This window comes from Phocoena phocoena, chromosome 8 (assembly GCF_963924675.1).
Source record: "Phocoena phocoena chromosome 8, mPhoPho1.1, whole genome shotgun sequence".
In the NCBI taxonomy this organism is placed as follows: domain Eukaryota; kingdom Metazoa; phylum Chordata; class Mammalia; order Artiodactyla; family Phocoenidae; genus Phocoena; species Phocoena phocoena.
Window position 1 is genome coordinate 68,623,886 of NC_089226.1, and position 27,487 is coordinate 68,651,372.

A 27,487-nucleotide genomic window follows, 5' to 3' on the forward strand; every position below is an offset into this window, starting at 1 on the left:
ACCAAAGGTGTTCAGTCACTCTTCAGGCAAGGGCTCCTGGAAGCCGGACCTGCTGGCTCCAGGAACACATCATTCTTAAGTGACAACCCCTGCATGGTGAGCTGTACAAACACCAGAAAGCTACTCAGAAGTAGGCACTCTGAACAGGACAGCAAAGAAACTCCTGGTTTGGCGGGGGGAGGGAGACTGATCTGCTCCCTACCATGACTCTACATATTTATTTTATTTGTGAATGACACTTTCTATTTTTTATTTATATTTTTGGATTAACTTTAATTACAGAATTCGGTATCCATAATCCTATTTCCCTTTTGATGGCTTCATTTAAATGCATGATTTATTAAACAACGTCTATTAAAAACAGAAACATTTACCAACAGGAGCAGCTTCGAGTAGAAAGCCATCTCCATCACCACCCCAGCCCCAGTTAAAAATACACAGACATCAAAACAATCCTGAACTGACTTTCCGGCACCCACACCTCTTCAAAAAGTAAATACAACTGGCAATAACAATACTCTTTGTATCCACTATTTTAAACAACACAAAACAGCAGTCTTTCACCAAGCAAGCTGGATAAAGCATGCTATTTATATCTTAAGATTAGTTTTCTGCAACATGTTTCTCCATAGTAATCTGACACTTCTTGCCGTGCTTCCATCTTGTAAAACCTAAGTTTCATTGACTACTCCCAAGTTATGCCTAAACGTGCCAAAATGTCCCTCCCATTGTGTCTGAAAACACAATGGACAAATATTAAATATATATTTCCAAATGTCCAAGTCATGTATAATAGCTAGAACTCTTGCAATGTGATGGATTTTTTTGCATTGTGATACCAAATTTTAAAAAATAACACGTACAGAGGATGGTTGGTTTGAGCAACTTTGAGGGCAGTTAAAATAAACTGTTTTTCCTTTCTGTGACTGTGGAAGTTTCATATTTTCTTTGGATGTCTTAGCTCTTGAAATACAATCTTAATGTTATAAGAATTTTGCCACTTCACTACCACTGGCATGCATTTATTCCACTCATTAATTTTTAAGACAAATTAATTGTTGGAATTTCTGGATATTTAGGTCTACATTTCATCTTTGTTGTGTCCTATTTTCAAAATTCGTAGAGGCCTTGCTACATATAGATTTTAAAGAGCCATCCTCAGAGCATCATCCTCCCTCATAAAGATCCATCTTAAGGAACATTACTCTGAGGCCTGACTGTCACAGAATCAAAGATCCCTTTCCCTCTCAAAATTCTAATAAGCCACAGGTTATAATGTGCCTAAAAACAGCAACCATCGTGTGCAGGTAAGAAAGATAATCATTACCTCCTACCACAAAGACATAACATTTTTGTTACTTAAACCTGGGCCCTAGATATTTGAGGCAGCAGATCACCAACAAGAAATCAGTCTCTGATGATGGGCAGTCCTGGATTTAATTCTAACTCTGCTACCTTCTAGTTGTAGAACCTAAGGCAAGTTACTTTACCTCTTTAACCTTCAGCATCTGTGAAACAGGATAGTAACAAAACCCCATGGAACAGATAAAATGAAGTAATGAATATAAAGCACCAAGACATGCTGATGATTAATAAATGTTAGTCAGTGCATTGTTTTTGTCATGTAATTAAATGGTATGAACTAACATTTTTATTCAAGTAAAAAGATGTGCTAATACCAGGAACAGCTGTTATAATTCCAACCCTAGTTATACCACAGACCAAACTTGGCATCCAAAATGTTGTGTATCAAGATAAAGCTCCCCATCTGGAGTTCTGGAAATATTTTTTGGGTTTGAGCAGTAATTACACAAGTATATACATATGTAAAAACCTCATCAAGCAGTACATTTAAGATGTGTGCACTTTTTTGTACATATACAAATTATACCTCTATAAAATGCATAAATGGTTCCCCACTGCTTATAGGATCCAGCCCTTTTTTTTTTTTTTTTTTTTTTTTTTTGGCGGTACGCGGGCCTCTCACTGTGGTGGCCTCTCCCGTTGCGGAGCACAGGCTCCGGACGCGCAGGCTCAGCGGCCATGGCTCACGGGCCCAGCCGCTCCGCGGCATGTGGGATCTTCCCGGACCGGGGCACGAACCCGTGTCCCCTGCATCGGCAGGCGGACTTTCAACCACTGCGCCACCAGGGAAGCCCCAGCTCTTTCTTTACACAGTTCACAAAGCCCTCCAGTTTGATGTGTGTTGTTCACCATTCAAAGTGTTATTTTTCACTACCTGAAACCCTTCTGCTGATTGCTCTTGCTCTTGGTTTCATTCATTTGTTCAACAATTATTTATGGGGCATCACAGGGACAAGGTCCTTACTTTCACAGAATCCACTGCTTTTCACACATCTAGCAATTGTGCTGTGACTGGGGGCAAGGGGAATGGGGAGTATTAATTGCATTGGCCAAAGAACAGAAACAGCATGAAATGCGAGTAACATGCTTGTTCGGAGGGCAACAAAATTTATGCAGTCACATATAGGAACTATGTGTACAATTCACTTATGAACACAGAGCCCCAGCAATGTGCCTGAAAACAGCCTCTCTCCTGAAACTGAAAACAGTTACCAACCACAGCCCAGAAAGGATATTTTGTAGCAGAAAGCAAGAAAAACAAAACAAAACACAGCACTGCATTGTGGAAGACAGTAGAGGCTCAGGCAAGGGCGGGAAAGCACAGTGGACTAGAGTTCATTCCACTGAAAGGGGGAATGAGGGTCGGGGGTGGAGAAAGTAATGTGCTTTCTTGAAAACACAGGAAAGGATGCATGGAGAAGAATCTCAGCCAGAAAGAAATGGAATGCCTCCTTTCAATGAGCGGGATGCCTTCCAGGTAGTAAGAAGGGCAAATGTGGACCTAAGTCTCTTTAAGGTTGTTAGGATTTATTGGAGAAAAGTTTAAGATTAGGGAAGTTTCCCATTCAGACAGGGAGACTTTTCCCTGATAAACTCGGGTCTGAGTAGGGTTGTCCAAAGCTCTCAGTAACAGAATAGTGATAGCTGGGAATGTTATTCCTGCATATATGCCACTAGGTTGCAAAACAGGAGCTCCGCTTGGCTTAAGAGAATTGCCACTTCGTTCTCTTCCCATTCAAAGAAGTTGCCTTAAGGAAGCTAAGGAGGAGCCCAGGGAGGAAAGAGAGTAAGCTGAGGCAACTTCTGCATTTAGTGGGCCAGAGTGACAAGTCACTCTATCCCGACACTGAGATGTTGGTGAAAGTGTAGTTCCCAAGCACCGCCACAGAGCGGTGCCAGGTCTACACTTTGGGATGGGTAATTTACTGGAGATTCTGGGAAACTCAGTAAATCCAGCTCACTGGTTAAAGTCCACCACCCTTGCATATAAAAAGGACAGGAGATTAGACCTAAGGTGGCACTGGGGACCTGTAAACAAATGACAGGGCATTTCTGAGCGTAGCATGATTCTTAGGAGTCCTCTAAACACATAGGGTGCAAAAAGAAGAGGGGAAAGGGAGAGAGCAGAGGAAGGAAGCTGGTTAAACAGTATGGGAAAACCTTGACAACTACTGAATCTGGGTAATGTGTATACGAGTGTATATTATACTCTTCTCTCTACTTTTGCATATATTATTTAAAAGAATTTAAATCTGGTGGTAGCACATTAAATACTACAGGAAGGGTCAAATCAAGGGAAGAATATACTGGATCCTTTTTAGTCCTGAGCTTTCTCCTCACTCTACTCAAGACCAACTAACTCACCTAGAAACTTGAATTTTTTTCCTTGGCCAGACTATTTTGCAGCTCTCTTTATGCTTTATCTTTTCACTTTTATTGTCCATGCTTCCCCCAACCCGAATAGACTATAAGATCCATGAGGACAGAGATTTTTGTCAGAGGTAGAGTGACTTGCCTCATGTTTAAAGAGCAAATCACTGGCAGATCCAGCGCTAAAAGCAAAGTTTCCAGGCTTTTAGCCAATGTTCCTTCTGCTCTACTCACCCTGACTCTCGGAGTTAAAGCACACTCACACGCATCCTCCATTCCTGCTTCCATTGCTCCCATTTTTTAAAAATGAAATATTCTCAATCACAGTAACAGGAGTCATCATTTATAGAGCATTTGTTATGGGACTGATAACTGATACATATAAAATTTTCCCAATTAATTTTCACAATGGTCCTTTAGATATATATTTCCCTCTTAACAGATTTTTTTTTTTTTTTAAATGAGGCACAGAATTATGTTACCTCTTCCAGGTCACACAGCTAATAAGGAGGAGAACTACAATTTAAGTTCAGATCTTATCCTCATGAATGTTTCAGAATTCCTGCTATTTAATATAATTCATAAAATTTCAAATCTTTCATTCCTTTATTGGCCTATAAATAAGGAGTAAAAGTACCATGAAAAATAAGAAACAAGAAAATCCAAGACTAACAACTTCATGTTCCTTTCTTACCTTCCTTGAGATCCTGCTCACCTCTCCCTTTTCCCCCAAGCGACACACAGAACCCAGGTCATGAAACATTCTAGACACAAAATTCTGTGGTTCTCTGGCTCCCCTCTACTTTAAGTCAGTATTTTCCTATTATTACTTCTAGCCACAAAACCTGTATTGTTTTTTAAATTATGATAAAATAAACCCAAACAGGAGGTTTTAGGAGGGCTTGCTTTCTATTAATACATGCATTTATAAAGTCTTCACCAGAAGCAGCAGGATGAGAAGAAAACGGATGGGCTACGGAGTTTGAGAGAACTGAAATTCAAACACAGATGCCATTCTACTTCCTCTTAGTTTGATTAACATCTCTAAAGCCCATTTTCTCAACAGAAAAGAGTGAGAACAGGGCTAATTTAAGGAGGGCATGTTCCAGTGCCCACTTCAGATGTGGCACTGAAGGATAAGGGAAAAGGAAAGTCGGAAGGCAGAAAGCGGGCACAAGGAAGGGGGACGGTGAAGGGTTAGGGCTGCTCACAGAGCTGCCCCGAGGGACTGAACAGCTCAGATCACCAGTGATGCTGTGTGCGCCACTCCTCTTCCAGCTTATCCCAGCCCATCCCACCACTGGATCTTGGCGTGCAGCCGCCAGGGGGGCAGCAGAGTGAAGTGGGAAGAGCCTGAGGTGTGAGTCACCGACCAGGATACAACTCTACCACCTTTACCAGATGTGGGAAACTGGAGCACCTCATTTAACCTGCCTGAACCTCAGTTTCCTTGTCTGTAAGATGGAAATAATACTAACCTTGCCGGATTGTTGTAAAAAGTAAAAATAATGTATGTGGAGTATTTTTACAGCACAGCCTATGATACACAGTAAGCCTTAAGTTATAGCTAATGAAGCCCAAACCACATCTTATTTTCTTTGCAAGGCCTCCAGTACTCCAACCAGAAAATGATCTCAGTATGCTCTAAATTCCTCTTACCCTTGTTTAGCAGAAACCAGCACGTGACTGAAATGGGGGAGAGCCAAGTGGAGCGCTGTGGGTCTGGTAGGCATGGCTCACTCTCAGCAAGCTGTTTGAGCCATGCCTGCCGTCAGTAACTCAGGCTGTTCCCTCCACTGCAGACCAGTGGGTAGTGTAGGGTCACAGTTTACTGGTGAGTGGAAATGAGCGGGAGGGACAAGAATCCATATTGATTAGAAGAGGAGAGGTCCAGCACTGGGAGACCAGACATAAAGGAAGTCAGAGTAGTTAAGCACTGGCTAAACCCAGGGTATACCTTCCTTTTTTCTTCACCAGGTTAGACTCAATTTTTTTTTTTTTTTCTTTTGCAATACACGGGCCTCTCACTGTTGTGGCCTCTCCCGTTGCGGAGCACAGGCTCCGATCGCGCAGGCTCAGCGGCCATGGCTCACGGGCCCAGCCGCTCTGCGGCATGTGGGATCTTCCCGGACCGGGGCACGAACCCGCGTCCCCTGCCTCGGCAGGCGGACTCTCAACCACTGCACCACCAGGGAAGCCCTAGACTCAATTTTTGTTTTTGCAAAAATGTATTCATTTCTCAACAACTCTATTTTATCTTTTTTAATTGAAGTGTAGTTGACTTATAATATTCTGTTAGTTTCAGGTGTACAGTAAAGTGATTCAGTTACATACATATATTTTTCAGATTATTTCCCATTATAGGTTATTACAAGATATTGAATATTGTTCCCTGTTTTATACAGTAAATCCTCGTTGCTTACCTATTTTATGTATAGTAGTTTGTTAATTACATACTCTGAGTTTATCCGCCCCCTACCTTTGGTAACCATAAGTTTGTTTTCTACATCTTTGAGTCTGTTTCTGTTTTGTATATAGATTCATTTGTATTGTTTTTTAGATTTTACATAAAAGTGATATCATATTTAAAAATAAATAAATAAATAAATAAAATAAATTCCTCTTACCCTTAAGGTGATGATAGTCTGGATTTTCCCAACTTCAAATATTCTACCTTATCATTAAAAGTTGTGATTTGGAAAATACGTATATCAAGCTTTATGTATACCATGTAATTGGTATTTAACAATTTCCTTTTATAATTGCTCATCTTTTCATGTATGTGCATATATGAAGATATAAATGAAACACTGAGCTAATAAACTCAACAGGTTATACACATAAAACATTCCTTCAAAGCCCTTCTGTGCGCAAGTTTTTCCTTGCACCTGAATGAAATCTAAGGCAAATCTCCTAATTTTTTCCAATCATTCTTCAATTATAGTTGTTCAATTACTTTTAACCCCAAGAACATTGTGATTTTAATAATTAAGATGTCTATACAGATGGCCAGTAGGCATATGAAAAGATGCTCAACGTCACTAATTATTAGAGAAATGCAAATCAAATCCACAATGAGGTACCACCTCACACAGGTCAGAATGGCCATCATTAAAGTCTATGAATAACAAATGCAAATAAACATAGAAACAAACCTAAATGTCCATCAACAGATGAATGGATAAAAAAGATGTGGTACATATATACAAAGGAATACTACTCAGCCATAAAAAAAGAATGAAATAATGCCATTTGCAGCATCATGGATGCAACTAGAGATTATCATACTAAGTGAAGTAAGAAAGAGAAAGACAAATACCATATGATATCAATTATATGTGTAAGCTAAAATATGGTACAAAGGAACCGATCTACAAAACAGAAACAGACTCGTAGACACAGGGATCAGACTTGTGGTTGCCAAGGGGGAGGGGGGAGGGGGGTAAAGAGAGGGATGGACTGGGAGTTTGGGGTTGGTAGATGCAAACTATTACATTTAGAATGGATAAACAACAAGGTTCTAATGTATAGCACAGGGAACTATATTCAATATCCTGTGATAAGCCATAATGGAAAAGAGTATAAAAAAAGAACGTACGTATGTGTATAACTGAGTCACTCTGCCGTACAGCAGAGATTGGCACAGCATTGTAAATCAGCTAGACTTCAATTTAAAAAAACTGAAAAACAAGAAAAAACATAATAATTAAGATTTCTAGTACAGCGTCTTAATTGCATTAGTCAATACTCATCTAAATTAAAGTTTCTTTCTCCCCTTTCTACACAGAGCTGAGACGTCTGCGATAGGACAGGGGTGGGGGGATAGTTAAGACCGGTCATCTTCTCTCTTTCCCCATCTTATTATGCATCTTTTCTACCCTCAGCAAGGCTGCCTCTGCTCTGGCTCCTTAAGGGTTGGAGCTGAAGGAGTGGGGAGAAGTAAGGGGGGTTGAAAAGACCACGCCAATGAAATCTGATGTCCATGCTAACTTTCTCATGAGGGCCTACAGGCTTCCTGGAAGAGGACACCAGTGAGACCCTCCACGTGCAATTCCCAGGACATGAGTGAGTCCTGGCCATTTACACTTCCAACTCTCAATCCTTGAGGTTCCCATGGGCACCTCCTGATTCACAGCCTCTTCTAGGTAACCATGCACAGTGTCTCTTTTTAGAAGGCTTTTTAAGCTGGTTCCATCCAGAAACTCAGGGAAACCTACTGTCTTTCAAAGTGCATATTGCTAACTAAAGAGCCCTCTTCCTTTCTCTCTGCTATCAAGCCACAGATTCACATACTAATCCTTATGCTCTCCAAACACCTGGGGATACATGTCAAGTTCTTAGAATTATTCTATTAGAGCTTCCCCCATCATTAGGCTTCAATGAAGGGGGCTTAAGAGAAGCATCCCCTCCTCTCTGCAGAGTGTGGAGGCGGGAAAGGATAAAGAACACACAGCCTACTGACAGCTCTCTCCAAAAACATCCTTGTCTCAGAACCCTTAACTCTCCACACTTTAACTTCCTGGAGATAAAGTATGGGCTAAATGTGCAATAGCAACTTAAGGCCACCTTCTATGCAAGTCCTTGAAATATGAGAGTCACTTGGCAACTACTGCTTCATTCCCAGCCTTTGGGGCTTCAAGAGAAACTAAAATAAGTTAGAGTTCCAGTTAAAATCCTGTTATATATGTCCAACTAGATTTGATGAATCCAAGGTCTACCTCACGCCTTTCAGAACTTCTTTGGCATTAAGCAAGGTACTCTGCACAAACATACTTGGAGCCTCAAAATATTTTCTGTTGGAAAACCCAGTAATTAGGAAGATCATAATGAGGAGTTAGGAATTCACTTCCCAGAGCACTATAAGGACCTGGGTAGCTATCAGTAGCCTCTGTTTGCTAAAACAGGAGCAGTGCAAATTCCTCTGGTAACACTAGAGAAGACTACAGCAACTTCAGGCAGCTGTGAGCCAGAGTCGGGCGCTTCCTGGTGTCACTTTTTAACAGCAGCTGTCAAGTCACAGAGAACCTTTGTTCCCTGCAACACCCTCCCTTACTTTCATGTCAAATGTTTCCAATATGCTTGATATTCCTTCACTCAAGTACATATTTTTTTCCTGATCGAAATGAGTATTTCATTTAATCTAACATGTATAATTACAGAGATCTCCATAATTTATCCTCCAGAACTCAAATGCAGAATAATAAAAGCTACCCTAAACCCTGTAATCTTTTAGCTTCTTTTTAACAAAACTTAGGCCTTCAATGTTGCTGTCTCAGGCTGTCTAAAGCCACCACGTGCCTTTCATGTGACTTCTGTGCAATCTCAGCGATAATATACATACCTCAAGCAAAGTAACTGCCTGCAAATCAATGGGTCCAGTATGCACTAAGAAAAGTACAGTAGGAAGTCAACTTACAAACTGGTTCTATTACAAAAGTTTGTTTCTAAAGTCAGTTATTTGGTGCTCATTTTCCCACGGAAAAACTGTTCTAATCTGTGTTTAGGTCCATAGGCCAGACCACAAAAACTACCGTTGAAATTTGGTCCTGAGCCAGTATTAACCCTGAGTCTAACCTCTGAAGCAGAGTCTTCTGGCCCAAGAAGAAATGGGAAGAGTTTTGGTTCCTTTCCCAGAGTACAGAGCCAGCTGAAGCCACACTTATAAGGAGGAAAAGCTTGTCTTGGGGCACCCCTTGTACACTCAGACTCCTCATTCTGCCCCAACTCCCCACTACTACACTCTTACCCTAGCTTTAGCCTCCTCCTGAACACATTCTAGGCGCGAAACCACTTACCTCTCTCCCCACTGTTCCTTCTACTCTCAAAGTAAAACTAGCAATTCCCTCAGGAAAGCTAGCTCTCACCCAGAGGCGCTAGGTAGACAATTATCAGTCCAAATTAGAGCACAATGCAGTATGAGACAGCTCACCCCAACCCTGCTAATGCTTGCTCTTTTTCAAAAGCAAAATTCTAAACCAAAATGAATCTTCAGTAACATTTTTACCTCCGGTTCAAAAAGAAAAAGAAAAGCTTCAGACTCTGTGAAGGGAAAATTATTCCGGGGGGTAAACCGCCATTTCATGATGCCGGCTCCCTGTATTCTTCACAGCTTTCATCCTTCCAAACCCACAGCCTTTAAAAGGGGAGAAGAAAAGAGAAAGGTTGTCCTCTTGCCACTTTCCCTGCCCTCCATCACCCTACAACTTGTAAAGCTAACCTATGGGGTAGATCACCCAACGTTTTCCATTCACAATGCCAGTGAGTGATTTTGAAAACTGTCAGCAAGAGGAAAAGGGCTGCCACAGCTACAGCCACGATTCATATATATAAACCATTTGCATGTAAGTCAAGCTTGACTCAGGAGCTACCTGACGTAACTGGACAGTCATCCTTTAGTGTTGGCATCATATTTACAAACCATTGAGCAACAATAAGCCAGTGGCCTCTATCATGTAGCATGATAAAGTTTATTTCACTTCCTTGAACTTAATAGTTGTTTGCTCTCATCCCCCAATTATTGTAGTCTTATACAGATAACATATAACGCCTACAGGAAGTTTTAAGGATAAGAATTAACAATTTTTTAAAAGCACAACGATAACTGGCACAGAAAGAGTAACAGATAAACAAAGAGGGCCATATAAGCCTGTGTATCATATGTACCTCACACCATCCCCATGGGAAATCTGAGTAAATCTCAGACATTCCCTTTTTCACACCAAGGCACAAGCCTTGTGTCTTTCAGTTCTTGCCTTGACTGAACCTTGCACTCCTAGGGAGTTTCCACACCCACCCCATCTTTTCCATCCCCACAGCCATTACCTTAGTTAAGTTAGCCTTTCTTACCTCTACCTCACGCGCACCACAGCTGCCTAAACAACGTTATGCTGCCCTCAGTGGGACACTTTAGGTGAACGAGGCTGCCCCTAACCTCGAGGGGCACAAAACTGTCCAGGCTTAACCTAGGTCCCATCTCTGCATCCTTCCTCTCCATATCAGGGTCCTCCCCACACTGGAGTCCCTTAGGTCCTCTCTGCAGGCTCAGCCCCACCACACACACCTCAGGACCAGCTTTAGGCAAGAAACATTTTCAACTGTTACAAGATCCACATTCAGAGTCTCAGCATTGTTAGCTCTGTTACTCGTCGGGCCTTGGCACGATACTACAATGCTGATAACTGCTTCTATTTTGCTCCCAAACCCCAATCTCACCATTTCTCCTCCCTTTTAATAGACTTTCCCAATCAACATGTGTTCCAGCTCTTATAATTCGGTTTCCTCTACTCTGAACTCTTTTCTTATACTGATAATCTGCTAAGTAACTCAGGCCCTTCCTAGAACCAGGGCCTCATTTTTGTTTGTTTGTTTGTTTGCCTTTAAGAGTGTTATTGGGATATAATTCACATACCATAAAATTCACCCATTTAAGGTAGACTATTCAATAGTTTTTATTAACTTACAAGGTTATGCAGCTGCCATCACTATCTAATTCCAGAACACTTTCACCACCCCAAAAAGGAATGCTATACCCATTAGCAGTAATTTCCCATTTCCCCCATCCCCTCCCATTCCTATGGCCACTAAACGACTAATCTACTTTCTGTCTCTATAGGCTTGCCTGTTAGGGACATTTTATATAAATGGAATCATACAATATATGTGACCTTTTGTCTCTGGCTTTTTCCACTTAACATAATGTTTTCAATATTCATTCATGTTGTAGCATGTATCAGTACTTCATTTCTCATTCCTTTTTATGATATGCCATCATATGGGTATACCATACTATATTTATCCATTCATCAGGTAATGGACATTCGGGTTGTTTCCACATTTTGGCTATTATGAACAATGCTGCCATGACCGTTCATGTACAATCTTTTGTGTGAACATATGTTTTTGTTTTTCTTGGGTCTATAACTAACTAGTAGTGGAATGGCTGGATCATATGGTAACTCTATGTTTAACTTTTTGAGGAACTGCCAAACTGTTTCCCAAAGTGGCTGTTCCATTTTACATTCCCATCAGCAGTGTTCAAAGGCTCTCACTTCTCAATATCCTCACCAACACTTGTTACTGAATGTCTTTTTGATTCTAGCCATCCTAGTATAAAGCAGTTACTTCTTTGCAGTTTTGATTGGCATTTCCCTAATAGAATGTTGGGCATCTTTTAAACGTGCTTATTTGTCATTTGTATGTCCTCTTTGGAGAAATGTCTATTCAAATCTTAGCCCGCTTTTAAAGTGGGTTGTCATTCTATTGTTGAGTGTAAGAGTTCTTAATATATTCTTCATACAAATCCTTTATCATACATACAACTTGCAAATATTTTCTCCAACAGTCCCATTATTTTATAAAGTCTTCCTGCCAAAAATTAATACACAGTTCCTAAATCTCAACCATGAGCCAAAGTCCTGTTACCCACCAACAAACTGCCATAATTCCAACTTCCATATACCCACATTTCTGGGTAATATCTGCTCCTGTGTTCCATCATTCATTTGTACTATCCTCCCACTCTGTAGTGGATCTGCTGTGATGTTTGCCTAGAACAAAATTTCCATTGCCATACCCACCTCCCTAACACCCATCCACACCTACCCCAACCCTGAACTTTCCCCATCACACTGAACTTCCTCTGCCTATGAAATGCCCTAGCAAAGTTCCCTTGTGCAAGTATTTGGAGTTGCCCTACTTCATCAAATCTAAGATGCCATCAATTTTAAGACCATCATTATTTTATACGCCAAAACAACTATGGCACATCTTTGATTATGAAGCAGCTTAATGTCAGAGACACTAAAATGTAGAGGAGAAAAAATGTGAGTTAGAATCAATGAAAGACGGTAGTTCTAGACAACAACTTTATAAGGCTGATGTTATTATTCCCGTTTTGCAGATAAGATCATTTAGACTCAGCAGTTAAGTGACCTGCCAAACGTCACAAGGTCAGTAGGTTGGTGGAAGTGAGATCCAAATCCAGGTCTGGCTCCAAAGCAATACTGCTTCCATTACATTTTCTTTAACCCACCATATTAACATCAGAGCATCAGCCAGCATACATCAGTTTAAAAAAGAAATCCCATTACTCTTATTTTTTTAACTGTAAACTGCTACTGCCAAATAGGAAAGACAGTTAAAAACAGCTTTATTCAAAATGAAAATACTCCATTTCTACATTAAGAATAAAGGTCTAGGGCTTCCCTGGTGGCGCAGTGGTTGAGAATCTGCCTGCCAATGCAGGGCACACGCGTTCGAGCCCTGGTCCGGGAAGATCCCACACGCCGTGGAGCAACTGGGCCCGTGAGCCACAATACTGAGCCTGCGCGTCAGGAGCCTGTGCTCTGCAACAAGAGAGGCCGCGATAGTGAAAGGCCCGCGCACCGCGATGAAGAGTGGCCCCCGCTTGCCACAACTAGAGAAGGCCCTTGCACAGAAACAAAGACCCAATACAGCCAAAAATAAATATACATTTAAAAAAAGAAGAAAGGTCTAGGGACTTCCCTGGTGGCATAGTGGTTAAGAATCTGCCTGCCAATGCAGGGAACACGGGTTTGAGCCCTGGTCCGGGAAGATCCCACATGCCACGGAGCAACTAAGCCCATGTGCCACAACTACTGAGCCCATGTGCCACAATTACTGAAGCCCACGTGCCTAGAGCCCGTGTTCCACAACAAGAGAAGCCACTGCAATGAAAAGCCCACACATCGCAACAAAGAGTAGCCCCTGCTCGCCACAACCAGAGAAAGCCCGCGCGCAGCAAGAAAGACCCAACGCAGCCATAAATAAATAAATAAATTTATTATTAAAAAAAAAAAAGAATAAAGGTCTAATGGGACTTCCCTGGCGGTCCAGTGGTTAAGACTCTGCACTTCCTTCCACTGCAGGGGGCACAGGTTCGATCCCTGGTAGGGGAACTAAGATCCCACATGCCTAGCAGCGCAGCCATAAATAAATAAAGGAAAGCCACAGATTGAAAGAATATATTTTAAAAAATAAATAAATAAAGGTCTAAGTATGGTAATATAAAAAAATACAAAAACATATATATACTCTTTAGCAATTTTACTTCTAGAAATTTATTCTACTGATACACCTGTACATGAAAGAAATGACCTGTGCAAGGTCATTCATTACTGAATTGTTCTTAATTTTAAAAAACTGGAAGGGGCTTCCCTGGTAGCACAGTGGTTGAGAGTCCGCCTGCCAATGCAGGGGACACGGGTTCGTGCCCCGGTCCGGGAAGATCCCACATGCCGCGGAGCGGCTAGGCCCGTGAGCCATGGTCGCTGAGCCTGCGCGTCCGGAGCCTGTGCTCCGCAACGGGAGAGGCCAAAACAGTGAGAGGCCCGTATACCACAAAAAGCATAAATAAATAAATAATTAAAAAATAAATAAAAAACTGGAAGGACTTAAAATGTTCTTCAATAATTGACTGGTTAAATTATGAAACATTCATTCAATATGAATGCAGCCAATAAAAAAAAATTAAGAAGAATGACTTCACGTGCAGCCAATAAAAAAAGTAGAAGAATGACTTCACATGCTAATATGGAGTAGTCCACATGATACGTCATTAAATAAACACACACAGTTTAAATATTTGCTTTATATACATAAAATATCTCTGGAAAGATACACAAGAAACTGTTATTTAACTTCGATTACCTGTGGAAAGAACTGGGTTGCTGGGAGACATGAGTGGGAGGGAAAATTAATTTGCAGGTTTTGAAATCTGAAACATGTGAATGAAAGAAGGAACTAAGGGAAAAGACCCAGACAGATTAAATATAAGCCCTTTAGTAATAAAAGCAGAGCACAGGAGTATGAGGAAACCTAGATTCTAGTCCCAGCTCGACACCTAGATGAGTGTTCCTGGATGAGTCAACCTCTTTCTTGGCTTTTAGCTGTAAATGAGCAATTTCCTCTTCATGATCTTTTAAAAGATTCTTTCCAGCTCTCTAATTTTATTATGACATATTTAGCTCCCACAGTGTGTCAAATATAATTTGTAGGTGCTATTGAAAATGTCTTTGTTTTAAGTTTGTCGCATAATAGAATATCAGATCTTGAGTCAGGATGGTTTGCTTAAAGCCCTAGCTCCTGCTACTTTGTAGCTGTAGGATTCGTAGCAAATCACATCACTGACACCAAGTTCTACTACCTGTAAAGCTGAGATGATACCTATGTGATCTGGGGAAGGTTATTTAATCTCCTAAATCTCAATTTCCTGACTTGTAACATGGCCATAATGATTCTTATTTGAAAGGGTTACTGTGCAGGTGAAACGACACTGTAAAGTACCCAGTACCCTGCTGAGCTCAAAACGGGCATTTGAAAATTGGTTCTCTTCCTCTCCAAACTTAGAAACAAAAGGCTGCCCTGCAAGCAGGGAGCTGACCAACTCACTCTGGCTGTAACTTTTGCTCCCCAGAGCCTGGGTTGTTACTTCCTTTTTCACTTCCTTTCCCCTCTATCCACTGCTACCTACGAATATCCTATACCCCAATTTTCATTTCTCATCTCTTCTAGATCAGAAAAGGGGCCTATAGAAACAAAACCAGAAGTAAAGGAGGGTGATGACCTTCCCAGCCCACATTCTACTAAACTTTTAAAACTTCCACATGAATCTTCCTTAGGTTCACTCACTAACGCACTCCGTCTACAGATGCTAATGGAGTACCTACAATGTGTCAGGAGCTAAGGATGGAATCCCCGCTCTCACAGAGCCTGCAGTTTTTTGGCAGTTGACCAACAACAAATCAACAAACATAATGTATCAGAGATGATGAAAACTCTGAATAAAAACCAAGGGAGGGCTTCCCTGGTGGCGCAGTGGTTGGGAGTCCGCCTGCCGATGCAGGGGACACGGGTTCGTGCCCCGGTCTGGGAAGGTCCCGCATGCCGCGGGGCGGCTGGGCCTGTGGGCCATGGCCGCTGAGCCTGCGCGTCCGGAGCCTGTCCTCCGCAACAGGAGAGGCCACAGCAGTGAGAGGCCCGCGTTACGCATAAAAAAAAAAAAAAAACCAAGGGAGCTGACAGCAGCAGGATCTAGAGAGGAGGATGTGATAATGCAAAAGATGGCCAAGAAGGCGTCAGAGACAGTGTGACATCTGAGAGAATCTTGCATCAGTTGAGGGAGTGAGCCATGCTGCTACCTGGGGGCACACCATGCCAGGCAGAGAGGACACGAAGTTAAAGGCAGTGAGGTGAGAGGATGTGTAACACGTCAGAGGACCAGCAAGGAGGTCAGCATGACTACAACACAACAAGCAAACAAGTTCAAAAAGTTCACAGGGAGGCAGGCAGAACCTTGAAGGTCTTGGTAAGGATTTTGGATTTATTCTAAATGAAATGAAAACTACTAGAGAGTTTGCTGCTCTAATCTCATCCTCTATTGGCTGTTGCTTTCCTTCCCAGTCTTACTATACATAATGGACAGAACGGTTATGATACTTTGTTTCAAAGAGATTAAGCCAAGATCCCTCCCACAGAGGGTCAATTATGCCTGAAAATTATTTCGATAGTACATTTTAAAATGTGCTAAATTGTTTTATAGGAATATACTATAAATGGAGGAAAGCAACATCGTAAGCTACCACAGATACATATACAGATACGCATACACACAAACAAGATGTTCGGGCAGGTCTGTTTGTTATTGTGAAAAACAACTGATAACTTAAATGTCCATAACAGGGAACAGTTAAATGAATTACAGTCTGTACATTATAGAATAGTATAGTAAACAGCCATTAAAGGGAATGAGGTAAGTCTCTATGTATGAATTTCAAGAGTGTCCATGAGGGACTTCCTGGTGGTTCAGTGGATAAGACTCCGTGCTCCCAATGCAGGGGGCCCAGGTTTGATCCAGGGAACTAGATCCCACATGCATGCCGCAACTAAGAGTTCCCATGCCACAACTAAGGAGCCCAAGTGCTGCAACTAAGGAGCTGGTGAGCCACAACTAAGGAACCCACCTGCCGCAGCTAAGACCCAGCACAACCAAAGAAATAAATAAATATTTTTAAAAAGGGGGGTGTGGTGGTGGGATGAATTGGGAGATTGCGATTGACATAAGTATTAAATTGATAACTAATAAGAACCTGATGTATAAAATATAAAATTTAGGGACTTCCCTGGTGGCACAGTGGTTAAGAATCCGCCTGCCAATGCAGGGGACACGGGTTTGAGCCCTGGTCCGGGAAGATCCCACATGCCATGGAGCACCTAAACCTGAGTGCCACAGCTACTGAGCCTGCGCTCTAGAGCCCATGAGCCACAACTACTGAAGCCCACGCGCCTAGAGTCCATGTTCCACAACAAGAGAAGCCAGCACAATGAGAAGCCTGAGCACCACAACGAAGAGTAGCCCCCGCTCACGGCAACTAGAGAAAGCCTGCGCACAGCAACGAAGGCCCTACGCAGCCAAAAATAAATAAAAATTTTAAAAATAAACTAAATAAATAAATAATTGTTTTTTAAGTGTCCATGATACATTAAGTTCACTTATTCAACAAGTATTTTGCCACTTTGAAACTGGAACATAGTCCTGAATGAGAATAGAACTTGACATAGTTCTGGCACTTGCAGAACTTATTTTAGTGGAGGAGACAATACATAAGCAAGCAGAATGAAGGTGACAATTTTTGAAATAAGTGCTACCAAAAAAACAGACTCTTCTGGATAGAGAATGGGGGCAGGGGCTTTTAGAAATTACATTGTCAAATATCATAGCTATGGGTTTATAGCACAACTAAACTTTAAAAAACTACCTGAAAGGGCCTATATTGCTGTTGTTTCATCCTAAAAACAATAAGAACTTAATTCCTCATGACCTTCATATCTCAAAATGGGAGAGAAGAAGGAGAGAATGCTCTCACCAGAGTGTCTCTCCAAACAAACCACATGCCAGGAGGCTGGGCCAGCACTTCTCAGAAAGTGGCTCTGTCTATTCACACCAAGGACCACCTTGCTTACTTCTGATTATCTAATCCCATTTATCTACCCAGCAATTCTCAGTAGTTTCTGTAAAGTCCCTCCTTGTGGCATACAAATTTAAATCAGACTAGATCACTGGATAAATTTAAACTCTGTTAAGTGGAGACAGACATGATTCATATCAAAAAGAACCATATAAACATTCATCTTACAAAAATACCCAACTATGAAGGTTTTAAAAGCCAAGAGCTAAATGGCCCATGCTCACAGAATTCAAGACTTTGCTCACACCATTTAAAGTCACAAATTATAACTTGTCTGTATGTGTACAGCCTAATTTCACAGTGAAAGAATGCCACATCAATTGCAAACCACATGAAGAGAAAGTAAACATGCAACTAAATTCTGAATCACATTTATATACATATAAGTCAGATTCTATAATTCCATTTAGTAAAAGTACAGTGCTTATTAGCAAATTCAGGAAGGGGTTTACTCACTGTAGTGGGTTAAATTGTGGCACCCAAAAGGATATGTTTAACTCCTAACCCCTGGTACCTGTGAACATGACCTTATTTGGAAATAGGTCTTTGCAGTTGCAATTAAGTTAAGATCTCCAGATGAGATCATCCAGGACTTAAATCCAATGACTGTGTCTTTATAAGAGAAAAGAGTGGGAGATTTGAGACACAGAAGGGAAGACCCAGAAGGGAAGACCACGTGAAGGAGGAGACAGAGATTAGAGTGATGCGTCCACAAGCCAAGAGCAGCCAAGAGTAGCCAACAATCACCAGAAGCTGGGAGAGAGGATGGAAGAGATTCCTCCTCAGAGCCTCCAGAGGGAACCAACCCTGTTAGACAATTTGATTTGGGGATTTTGTCCTCCAGAACTGTGAGAGAATAAATTTCTGTTATTTAAAACTATGAACTTTGTGGTAATTTGTTATAGCAGACCTAGGAAAGAAATACACTGACCTATAAAATCTGACCTCCCCAATCTTCCTAATTATTTTCCGTATGTAGCTTATAAACGCAAGAGGGATGGATGACAAAAGAGAATTTTTTTCTATTCACAAGCTATTGGAACTCAAATATTGAGCCGTCTTCACAGTACTGGCACTATAACTTACTACAAAGATACGTACAAAGATATATACACAGACACATGTAATAACTATTTTTCATTTTCTAAACTTGAGAGACTCAGTTATTTAACAAAAACACAAAAAGTGAATGAAAGTAAAGGAGTTAAATAGTTCCAAATTTCTAGTAGTTTTGGGAAAGCAGTCAAAATAATACTTTCTTTTAAAATATAATAAACCAATGGGACTTCCCTGGTGGCACAGTGGTTAAGAATCTGCTTGCCAATGCAGGGGACACAGGTTGGATCCCTGGTCCAGGAGGATCCCACATGCCGCAGAGCAACTAAGCCCATGCACCACAACTACCGAGCCCACGTGCCACAACTACTGAAACCCATGTGCCCAGAGCCCAAGCTCCGCAACGAGAAGTCACCGCAGTGAGAAGCCCACACACCACAACGAAGAGTAGCCCCACTCGCCGCAACCAGAGAAAGCCTGCACGCAGCAACAAAGACCCAACGCAGCCAAAAATAAATAAATTTATTTTTAAAAATATACGCCAAGATTTAACAGTTAAGTTTTTCCTTATTATAAAATAATACATCCTCATTGTAGAAAATTTGGAAAAGCATATGAAAAAGAATTTTAAGTTCCTCTTTAAAATCAAAGCCTGTCTTCACGATTTCTCAACTTAAAATGTGAAACCAGACATGTATTTTCTACCCTGCAAGTTGAATAACCCTTTCTTAAATTGCTCGAATAAGGCCCATCATTAAAGGCCTTTGTTTACAATCAAGTTTGTATGGCAGTTACACAACTATGAAATTGAGAGTCTACAATGGAAATTCTGATCTAATTTTAACATAAGTCTTATAATTGAAACACACAAATGGGAACTACAAGGAGAGCTTTATTGTCATGGGGGTTTCCGACAAGGTGCTTTCCCTTGATCATTTTGGGTCCTGAACTGTTCTGGTCTCTAATCATAATTTACATATCAACTAAGCCCTCAATTTCAGAAATAATATTTCATGTGCAGAAAAGCAATAGATGAAGATCAAAATATCAACAAATTTTCTTCAAGAGTTTCTGACTAATGATCTCCCATATTTCCCTTTCATATTATTTTCTCAAAAGTATCAAATAGACAACACAAAAAGCAGGTAAAGAGGAACACCTAACAGCTGCCATGCGATAGCAAAGGCTGAAACACTGAGAATGAAAATAAGCTTGAAACTTTTTGCCAAACCAAATCTCTGAATGCAGGCACATTCCTTAATGTTTTATTTAAACAGTGATGTTTTTGTTAAAAACAAAAATTTCACTAACTCCAGGTATGTTTTTAAACTGTTGTGCCATTAAAATGTTTATTCAATATCACACAGCATCCCCACACCCTAAGTGTGGGCTGCACATAATGATTTCCCTCCAAAGAATACGGAAAAAAAGCAAGAGGAGACGAGTAACTTTACAGTGGAGAAACCAAACAAATGCTACCTCAGCCAGATGATCAAGGTCAACATCAACAGTCATAAACCGAGCTGATAGTAGTACGCTTGATGTGATGTGATGTGATGAAAATGGCACTTTACCTCTGTGGTCTTCCTCCCCAAAACCCATAACCCTAGTCTAGTTATGAGGAAAACATCAGACAAATTCCAATAGAGGGGCATTCTACAAAACACTTGACAAGTACTCCTCAAAATGGTCAGGGTCGGGCTTCCCTGGTGGCGCAGTGGTTGAGAGTCTGCCTCCTGATGCAGGGGACGCGGGTTCATGCCCTGGTCCGGGAAGATCCCACATGCCGTGGAGCGGCTGGGCCCGTGAGCCATGGCCGCTGAGCCTGCGCGTCCAGAGCCTGTGCTCCGCAGTGGGAGAGGCCACAACAGTGAGAGGCCCGCGTACCGCAAAAAAAAAAAAAACAAAAACAACAATGGTCAGGGTCACCAAAAAACAAGCAAGGTCAGTTAAGAGGAGCCTAATGAAACACAACAACTAAATGTAACGTGGTGTCTTGGTGGGATCCTGGAACAGAAAAGGGATATCAGAAAAAAACTATGGAAACCTGAATGAAGTATGGACTCTAGTTAATAAAAATGCATCAATGTTGGTTCAATAATTACAACAAATGTTCCATATAAGATGTTAACAATGGGGGACCGGGGTGCCGCCAGTATATGGAAACTTTCTGTTTTATCTTTTCAATTTTTCTGTAAATCTAAAACTCTTCTTAAAAAAATAAAGCCTAATTTTAAAATTTTACATGGCAGTCATTTCCAGAAAAAATACTAATAAAGGTCCTAGATCAGACTTTTCTAATCCCTCACACATAAAAGCTTAACCTAAGGAAACAACTAGATCCACTAAGCAGTTTCTTTTTTTTTTTAATGGAAGAAGCATGAGTAGATTGATTGATTGATTGACTGATTGACTGATTTATTTATGGCTGCGTTGGGTCTTCCTTGCTGCGCATGGGCTTTCTCTAGTTGCAGTGCCCTGGGGCTACTCTTTATTGTGATGCACGGGCTTCTCACTGCAGTGGCTTCTCTTGTTGTGGAACAACTGGCTCTAGGTGCGCAGGCTTCAGTAGTTGTGGCACATGGGCTCTAGAGCGCAGGTTCAGTAGTTGTGGCACATGGGTTTAGCTGCTCCACGGCATGTGGGATCTTCCTGGACCAAGGATCGAACCTGTGTCCCCTGAATTGGCAGGCAGAGTCTTAACCACTGTGTCACCACTGAAGTCCCAGCAGTTTCTTCTAGCACCATGACTACATCTAGATTTTGCAAGACTGATGATAATTAAGGTGCTCAGGGGCAAGATAAAGAGAGGCTAGATCTACCCCACCTTCTCAAGCAAACGTTTGGTAAGTTTTTGTTTTTTTGTTTTTGCTTACACGGGCCTCTCACTGCTGTGACCTCTCCCGTTGCGGAGCACAGGCTCCAGACGCGCAGGCTCAGCGGCCATGGCTCACGGGCCCAGCCGTTCCAGGGCATGTGGGATCTTCCCAGACCAGGACACGAACCCGTGTCCCCTGCATCGGCCGGCAGACTCTCAACCACTGCGCCACCAGGAAAGCCCAAACGTTTGGTTTTTTATGGTAAGGATATGAAAACCCGGAAGTCTCATAATCACAGAGCTATTTGTAAATCAGATAATTTTAAACTAATGAAAATAACAAAAGAAAGGTATTCAGAAGAGGATTCTTCTAAAGCACAAGCCTTGAGCAAGAAGTCTGGCCTTCCATCACCAGGGACTACACATTATGTCCCTAAGCAACTAACTCCCCCTCCCCCCCTCCCCCCACCGTTTCCTCATGTACATAATGGAAAGTGATTTTGACACCATGCAATATCCAAAGGATGCTCAAAAAATAACAGTATATCATAAAAATATAACATTCTTACTCTTACACATCACTGGCATCTGCTAAAAGCAACCAATTCAGGTAAAATGTATGTAATACTTTGTCTGGGAGGTATGCATCAGTACTAAGCAAGAGAATCAACCAAAAGAGAAAGGGTGCAAAGGAGTGGAAGTAGAAGTAGCATTTAACTACCTATCAGCAATTACCAGGCCCTCCTTTTAGATGTTTCTCCCTGCAAAAGTGTCCTAGTGAAAGTCTCATTTTAACTAATGTTTATTGAGATGATCTTAAAAATTGCTACACTGTAGTTCAGCAAAAGCAGAGGCTCTAAATGCAAATCAGACATTGGAGATAACAAAAATAAATGAGTATCAGTTCTTACCCTCAAGGAGTCTACTCATCCTCAAGTAGGAGGCAAGACAAGAAAACAAGTACAATCTTTTCTTGACTCAAGGATGCCATCAATTAGAAGATGCATCCTACTTACAAGGATATTAAAATAAGAATTTTTTAATGTGTCTTAGAATGGATAAGATACTATAGTTTCTGAATGATAAGCCTTAGGTAGGTTAGCATAAGAAACTATATGGGAGCACAGATATGAATGTTCTACCACCTGACATTGCTATCTTTATGGGGGCGGGGGGAGGGGGTTAGGTATAAGCAGTTCCACAGATTCTTAGTCCTATAAATCAATGGGAAAAATAGAATTCAAAATTTACACATCTTGCCAGGAAGAGCTTTATTTATAAAAGGCAAGACAGACCTGTAAAGATGCAGAATACCTTTATTAATAAAAATTATTAAAGCCAACATGAATAAATTCATACTGACATTTCACTAAATTATTTGGGAAACAAAATTCACAGGTAATTTCTTTACCTAAGAAGAAAAGCCTTTTTTTCAACGAGATACTTAGAAGATGAGAGAAGTTAACAGTTGTTCCTCTTGATCTTCCTCTATAAAACAAATCACAGTAAAGCTTTTAGCGTATGAAGGAAGACAACCGTAAAATAAACTACATTTCTAAAAGAGAATTGGGTTCTTTTCAGAGATAGCAGAAAGAACAAAACATTTTCATGATGTTTTTCCCTCCAGTTAGGACTAAAGCTCTACTTTAGGACAGGAAAACCATTTTTGCAAAAACTCCTTTAAGGTCATGCACATAAACCCTGGAGAAGTATTTGCTGAATGAATGAAATCACTAGCCCAATAAGTCCTATTTGGATGTTTACTTCTTTTTAACACTAAAGCGCCCAGAGATGAGATGGCACCTGTTCAATTAGGTGCCCTAATGAGAGAAGTAAAAACCCTTCTTTCATAGCAGGACTCCTGTATCCCGCCAGGTGAGGCCCTCACTCAGTCTCCCCTCCTGTGGTTATCCCAGCAAAGAGCCCAGCTCAGCCAGGCCATGGAGCAGCTAAGACAAAAGCAATGTTTCCAGAGGAAGGCAGACAGTGTACAGTTAAGATAACCCAAGCAGAGACATTTTATTGATTCTTACATTCCCCACTTTGGGGGCTATTCAAAAGTAACTTTAAATCAGACTTTTAGAAAAATTAAGTTTCACACTTCCAACCCCTTCAGGGAAATACATCTGTACACCTTAAGTCACAATACCTCTATAGAGTTTATTATGTGCCAGGCACTAGGTGCTTTACAAATATGTTAACTGAAACCTCACAATAAGTCCATGAAGTAGGCAGGTACTCTTATTACTGTCTCCATCTTACAGGTGAGGAAAGGGAGACATAAGAGGTTAAGTAACTTGCCCAAAGCCACAGGACAGTAAGTGGTAGGGTGGAGATTGATTCCAAGCAGTCTGGCTCGATTCTATGTCCCAAACCACTGTTACACTGAGAGCTACCTGCAGAAAACAAATGCATTACCCCTATTTTCTCTATATTTATGGAGTAAAATGTCCAGACCTCAAATCCTTCTCCCCACAGACCTCAGTGAACCCTGACATTGGCAATAAGCTGGCAAACAGGCGAAGTTTTTCCTAGCTACGTAAGTATGACTTGCATTGCAAGAAACACAGATATAAACTACCCAGACTCCCTTCTGCCTTCTAAGAAAGAGCACAGAAAACTGCAAGCTTACCACACATATTGAAGGTTTTCTCCTTCCCCTTTAAAGTATTATCAAAATATCTCACACCCAACACTTAACAGATAAAAGGCCATGATCCTATCCAAAAGGCTTATGGTAGAGAGATGCAAGTATTAGTTTTATTTTTCCTACTGCAAAATAACTGTGTGAGTAAAACAATGAAACTTGCTGGATAAACTAACAAAAACAGATGTAAAAGAATCCAACATGACACGATAAAGGGGATTAGTTCCACATTGTGAGGCCTAAGATCTCTTACCTTAAGGCGCTCAAAATATGTAAGCTATCCGCCCAAAAGAGAAAAACGAAGAGCTCACTAGAGAAATGATAACAAAATACGACTATAAAAATACTAAACACCTCATTGTAATTGTTATATATTTACAGTGAACTGGTCATTGTGAAAATGTTTTAAGAAATGATACCCAAAAAAGAGTCAGTGTGAGAAGAATATAAAGATGAGTTAAATAAAGGCCTTCTTGCATAATTCAATTTATTTAGTTGTAGCACTGCCCACCCACCCCATCCCACAAAAAAGCCACACTCATCTGAAGTCATTTTATCTCTTGCTATTTCCTTTGCAGTGAGTCTGCAAAGTTGTGATGCATGGTGGTGATCCTACTCATTGAACAGAAAGCAACTTAGTGAAACATACAAGCAACTAAACCTCTGGCACCCTGTAAAACCACAAGAGAGAAAGATCTTTTTTTCCCATGTTCTAACAGATTTTTTAAAAGCCCTTTTCTTAAGTGGCAATATACCTAGAATGACTGCATGCTTGTCTAGAGTCACATGCTCTCTACCAAAAGTCAGAAGTCAATTGACACTGAGACTGGAAATTAATCCAGTTAAAAATTTTAAATGGACTTTTAAGCAATTCTCGCTTATTTACTTACAACATTTAGCTAATTTCAATCTGTAAATAAAATAAAAATATCAGGAAGTTTTTTTTTCTGTAGACCTTAGCTTTCATAGTTAAAAGAGATTCCCCATTCCCCAGAGATTCCCCTTAATCAAATTTTTGTTTTCAGAAAAAGTTATGCAAAAACATTAGCTAAGAATGGCTTAAGATAAAAGCACAGGAATGGAACTTTTCTAAAAGGCACTAAATATACTGTCAGTTTATATAAAGTATCATGGATTAGCAAAAATAAAAATACCAAATAATTTAAATTTATTTTAAAATTCATCTCTCATGACCCTGACAACCAATCATGAAAAGAAGCATGATATAAAATAGAAAAATACTTTGAAAATGTGAGTTAATATTTGTAGTAACTTAAGCAACTTAATGATAAAAGATAAACTGATTGTAAACAAGTAAATGCAATGTCGATACTTTAAAATCTTTAGGGAATGTCCGTACCATCTCTCCTTCTGCTAGCATGACTAATGAGAAAACCTAAATTTTCTCTCAATTAATTTCCCTTCATGGAAGGGTGGTGGAATGTGGCCGGGAACTCTGCAAGGATGGCAGTGGAGTCCCTCATTCTTTATATTGACACTCTGAAGAATGATCAAAAAGTATCAAAATACCTGATGTCCCTGCTCAGGGTGTGGGTGGAGCCTAAATCTGTTATTTCTGCCCTGTCTTGTCTTCTGTTAGTGCACATTTGCTTGATCATTTGGAAGCAAGTGGGAGTAGAGAGAGCAGGGGGCCGTCAACCTGCTAAGACCACTTTAGCCCACCTATGACCACTTCGGCCTGGTTGGAGGGACCCCTCTTCATGAGAGAAGTCTCAGATTTAGCTCCCTTTCCACCCTCCAGCTTGTTCCTAATTGGAATTCTGACTCGTTCCTGAAATTCTGCATTTCCTGTTTTCTTATCAATAAATGCTCCCTTCTCTTACTTGAGCTCACCCTAGCTTGGGGACAGGGTAATTAGGTAAGCGTGAATAATTCTAGGACCAATAAAGAAGGAAAAATTAAGAAACAAAAGAACCTTGTTACACATACACACAAAAAAACAGGTCCAGAAGTTGTAAAAGCCAGTTCTACCAAACTTTGAGGGAGCAGGTAATTCCAGTATTACACAAATTCTTCCAGAGAACAGAAAAGGAGGAAATACTTGCCAACTCATGAGGCCAGTATAACCTAGATACCAAAACCAGACGAGTACATTAAGAAAAATGAAAATTATAGGCCAACTTTAGAAAAAAAACCATAGATACAAAAAAAATTAAAAGTCTGTAAACAAAATATTAGCAAGCAGAATCAATCCAACAGTACATAAACAAGAATATACATTATGACTGATGACAGATGTATCCCAAGAATCCAGGAATATAAGGATACACAGACTTTTTGAAAAAATTACAAACATAATTCACCACATGAGCAGATTAAAGGAAAAACAATATGATCATAAGAAATACAGGAAAAGCATGAGAAAATGTCACATTTATCTTAAAAATTCATAGCAAGGGGGACTAGAAGGGAACCAAAGACCTACAGCAAACATTTTTTTTTAACAGTGAAACTCTTTAAAATCAAGAATAAGAATGTCCACTATAATGGAGGTTTCTTAAAAAAACTAAAAGTAGGGAATTCCCTGGCGGTCTAGTGGTTAGGACTCGGCACTTTCACTGCCAGGACCCAGGTTCAATCCCTGGTCGGGGAACTAAGATACCGCAAGCCACGCAGTGTGGCCAAAAAAAAGAAAACTAAAAGTAGAACTACCATATGACCCAGCAATTCCACTTCGGGGTATATATCCAAAAAAACAAAAACACTAATTCAAAAAGATGCATACACCCCAGTGTTCACAGCAGCATTATTTACAATTGCCAAGAAATGGAAGCAATCTAAGTGTCCATGAACAGATGAATAGATAAAGAAGATATGGTATATACATACAATGGAATACTACTCAGCTATAAAAAAAGAATGAAATTTTGCCATCTGCAGCAACATGGATGGACTTGGAGGGCATTATGGTGAGTGAAGTAAGACAGAGAAAGACAAATACTGTATATCACTTATATGTGGAATCTAAAAAATAAAACTATTGAATACAACAAAAAAGAAGCAGACAGAGAACCAGTGGTTACCAATGGGGAAAGGAAAGGGGGGAGGGGCTTTAAGGATGGGGATTAAGAGGTACAAACTATTAGGTATAAAATAAGCTACAAGGATATACTGTACAACACATGGAATATGGCCAATATTTTAGAATAACTATAAATGGAGTATAACCTTTAGAGATTGTGAATCACTATGCTGTACACCTGTAACTTACATGATATTGTACAT

At 40.6% G+C, this 27,487-nt stretch overlaps 1 protein-coding gene across 2 annotated transcripts in view; it reads right to left on the reverse strand.

The window, feature by feature from the left end:
• Window positions 1–27,487, reverse strand: part of RRAS2 (RAS related 2) — a 70,723-nt gene that overhangs the window by 15,730 nt on the left and 27,506 nt on the right. The window lies entirely within an intron of this gene.